We start from the raw sequence: 4,580 nt of genomic DNA, 5'->3' as shown, positions 1-4,580 counted from the left end.
TCCTTTGATCATCCAACAACAACTACTTCAGTATCCCCCACCCAGAGCCTGCCCCCCACCCTGGTTACAGACCAGGCCCTCCCACAGACTCTCATTCAAACCCAGTACCACCTCCGCCCCACATTAATTTAAAAAAACTCCAGTCGCTCCCAAAAGTTTTTGTCTGTGGCACAGCATGGCACACAGGCCCAGTATATAAAAGACGTAGTCATACAAAAAGGGGACTATTGGAAGAGACAGGACCCCTAGACCCCCACCAAAATGCTTCTCTTCAGGGCCGGCGCTGTTTCCCGAAGACTTCACCAAACCTCCGTAAACTCTATTGTGAATTGATCTGACACGTGCAGACACCTTACAACAAACTAGGAAGACCCTCTTCGATCAATTTTCCATCTCCAGGGAGCAGGTTGGAGACAGAGCGGGGAAATGCACCCGAGACACCGCAGCCGCGACATCAGCCTCTGGAGCAACATGAAACAGCGCACTGCCATTTGAATTTGTGCAACACCAAAAAAAAAAAAAAAAAAAAAAAAAAAAAAACTGCACAGGAAAACAGAAAAGCCCCAGTTCTTTTTTTCAAAGCGCTTTTTGAAAGCCCCCCCCCCGAAACCCCACCCCTTCCTCCTTCTCTGGGGGCTTTCAGCCCCTCTTCCTCTGAAAAGAAGTGGGCCTATCTGTGATGGAAATGCGGAGATGCTGCACGCAAGTTGCACACGCCAGCATCGTTTTAAACAGAACCCGAGAATCTGTCTCAGCCCATCCTGGGACCAGAAGATATGAAGCAGAACCTGTAGGCGGAAAAGTTGGCCCCTGGCGTGGTACAGACTCCGCTGTGGCACAGGTCCAGCCATGGAGGGCACAGAAAAGATACGACAAGAATGGCATCTAGGTCAACGGGGGGATCGCTTTCAGTGACAACAATCGAGGTACTCCTGTATGCCGTAGGGCAACACTCCGCCGTCACAAACTCCATAATGCTCAGAACGGTGTCCAGATTCATTACGCACATGCTGGACCCTCATTCATTCATCTAACACCTTTATTTGACTGTTAAAGAATTGTCCAAAATATAGCGTCATACAAAAGCATGATGTTTCTTAAAAACACAAGCATACGCGCAACACACACCTACCCATCCTACTCGTCCCCGACCCAGTGCCTCTGTCACCCACCCCCTGATGAGGGAGTGCAGAGGATTTCCTGGAATAACAAACTGGCCTGCCAAGAGAGGTGGGGGGAATATCTGATCAAAGCCGCCAGCCGGCCCCCCTGGGCCCTCGGCCACTTACAGAACTTGGGCCCCAGCCGCAACTCTCGGGGCAGCTTTTCAAACAAGGCCGAGAGCCTTTCAAACAAGCCCGAGTGCTGCACGCTCTCCACACCAGCTGCGCCGGGGGCCTCCTACCAAACATCCTGCGCTCCCATTCGCGCAGGACCCCGGCCAGGTCACAGCCGGCCGAGGCTTCGAGTAAGGGGATGAATAGTCCTGAAGAACGAGGACCGTTTATACTGCAGGACGCATGACTCTCACGCCGCAATGTTGCCACTGTAACATCAAACTCATACATAAACAGTCATACAGCGTGGTTATTTTTTGCACCCGTGTAAAGCGCGCAGACCATTTCAAGCCATGCTCAGCGCATCGCATTAATAAAAGTACGACTTTAGCTCCTATAATGCAGAATCACAAAATCAATAAGAAAAAATAAGATTATTTAGTGACAAACATAGCCTCACACATGTTGTTAAGCATTCAACTTTACGTTTATACATAGTGGGAAGAACTTAATAATATGTTGACCTGGATTTCATGTAGTGAAATAAAACATTGTATTGCAACGTCATGTATTAATATTGTAGTGCATACACATTTTTCAACCTTAAAGTACTGAGAAGCAGATGCCTATAACAACCATTAGAGGAGGTTCTGTGGACAGAGACACATGCTGGTGAAATAGTTGGTACCAAAGTAGTGTGAAACAACACTTTACACAAAAATGCAAATTGACATCAACCAGGGTACTTGACATTGTCACAATATCTTCAGACATTTCATAACTTGGAAATTTCATTCATGTCATGTATACAAGTCTGAATGAAACATACAGGAACATAAAAACAGACAAACAGATTGAAAAATCGACACCATACAGGGTTTTTTTTTTTTTTTTATGGAGATTGGTGCCTCCATTATTCATGAGGCACATACACGTATACACACACGTAAACTCAGAAATCAACGTAGGAGCATTTGAAAATGACAAATGCGGTCCACCACCGTCGCCTTACCCCAGCCCCCCTAGCCCCTCCAGCTGCCACATACTTCCTGGAATACCTCATCGCCCACAATAACATGCCCTCACATAGTGTGGAGAACTTGATCAACTACACACGTTACGCTGTGCCAGTGTCCTTTTGCCGTTTGAACTCCCACCCACAAGCCAAACAGGAAGAATGCCGAGCCCCCCGCCTCCCTCATGGGCCTACATGACGGCATATTTCGGATGGTTTGTGTACAAAGAAGCCGACGCGCCGTTAGGGGCCAACTGCGATGGACAGAGGGATACACTTTCACTCGGACTGATTTCTCCGAGCTTCAGAAAACCTCTAATTGCTGGGTAGGTTAAACGGCGGAGACTGTTTTGAGGGCGCAGTACAAGAGCAGGAACGACACTCTTCTCAACAGACCTATCAAATGTGAGAAAAAAGAGGAGAGATGGAAAGAAGAGACGAAGTGAAGGAGAGGAGCCGGCAGTACTGCCTGGCCAAGTCTCTCCTTCGTTTCCCAAGCACTAGAAATAACTTCAAAGAGGATGGTAGCCTTGAAGAGAGAAGAGATAGAGTTACAGTGGAGCAGCTGGGAGAGCCTTGCAGGTGGGGCCAACCCGGACGGTGTAATATTATCTCATAAAAGGATCCCAGGGCTTTTTCAGTACACAAGACTTCCTCTCCTTTGTTCGCCGTCACAAAAAAGATGGAACTACAGTTGCAAACGCTGTCCTGAAGCCAAGAACGTCCAAACAAAGCTTCCCCGTTCCCATTTACTCCACAGCGGTTTGAGAGGGTCCAGAGTACGGCAATTAAAAGCAAAAAAATTCAATAAAAGCCAAACAATAAAAGTGTTACAGTGTACGTCAAAACGAAAAAGTCGGGAGGCATCAATGGACAGAAGATGTGACTCATCGCACAGCTAAAAAATAAAAAAATTCATAAGGGAAGTAAACATTAGAAAGTTGTTTATGTGCAGCCAGCTCTTTTGTGAGATTTCAAGGACGGGATCAAAAGACTCTTGGCAGTTGCTGTGTGTGTGTGTGTGTGTGTGTGTGTGTGTGTGAGAGAGAGAAGGCTGATACATGGATGGCAAGGAGACCACCCCCACCCCACGACTACCATGAAATAATCTCTGCACGCTGTCCCCACAGCAACGGCGCAAGCAAACAAGTGTTGCAATTTCAGAATTAGAGCAGAGCGCTCTTAGCAGACACCTAATATCATGTAAATATTCAAATATGCGAGGCAGAGCCCGGCGGCTGACAGCTTTAAAGCCTGCGAGGCTGCAGGAAGGCGACTCTATTAGCTGCCTGGGCAGAGGGACTGAAGCCATTCGCACGCCCCGGTCCAGCTCTTCATCGCCTACGGGAAGGAGAGATGACTGCAGAGCAGGGGAATCTAAAAACTCAACATTGAGACTCTCGCTTCTTAAAATAATGCAAAGGCAAAACCTGATCAAAAGGGATAAATGCAAAGGGCCAGCTTGATCAAAAAAGGCAAGAGTGTGCAAGCAGTCCTTTTTTTTTTTTTTAGGACATTCTGTTAAAGTGAACCACGTCAAAAGATAACATTGCAAAGAAAAAGAGGCTTCATGGCGACCGCATGTCCCCCGGTGTAAAAGACACAAGTGAACATCGGTTGTTAAAAGGTGATGATTTATCCCAAAGGCAGCCCAAAGACGCGTGCACAAAATCTCCAGAACCGCTCTTGAAGTTCAGGGAGGCGGCTAAATCCATACCCAGGAGGACTGCAGTCATCAACACCTAGGCAGAGCGAAGGCTTTGAAGTCCCTCTCCGGCTTTGAAGGCCCCGGCTGCGAGGAATGCGCCCCCTCGCCTCTTGGAAAGCCCCCAGAGTTGTGGAATGCACCGCAAGCTGCTGCCCGGCCCGTTGGAATGTGATTAGAACTCGGGCCCACACCAGGGCTCCCGGCGCTGAGCCACAACGGACATGGTGGAGTCCGAGTCGCAGATAGACGGATGCCAGGATCAAAGAAGGAGTAACGGAAAGACGCATGCATGCATGAGGACCAAGCAGTAAAACTGGTTTGTCATAACAGCCACCACGGGGTCTCTGGATTAAAGTATTAGCCTCAAATCTCTAATGGTCTCATATGACGACTAAAAACAGCTAAGCGCCTCTTTAAGCAACTCAACCAGCACTGTTTAAAAAAACACTAAAGGACCCCAAGGCTGCATTATCTCAGTCTTTCGAAACGACATAGTTGAAGTGATGACTGGTGTCACTATGGCAACGTTAGAACTGAGGGCTCGGATGCAAGCCAAGGTTCCCTTCAAGAGATCAATTAA

Source organism: Denticeps clupeoides, chromosome 11, assembly GCF_900700375.1.
Source record: "Denticeps clupeoides chromosome 11, fDenClu1.1, whole genome shotgun sequence".
In the NCBI taxonomy this organism is placed as follows: domain Eukaryota; kingdom Metazoa; phylum Chordata; class Actinopteri; order Clupeiformes; family Denticipitidae; genus Denticeps; species Denticeps clupeoides.
This window is presented reverse-complemented; position numbering follows the sequence as displayed.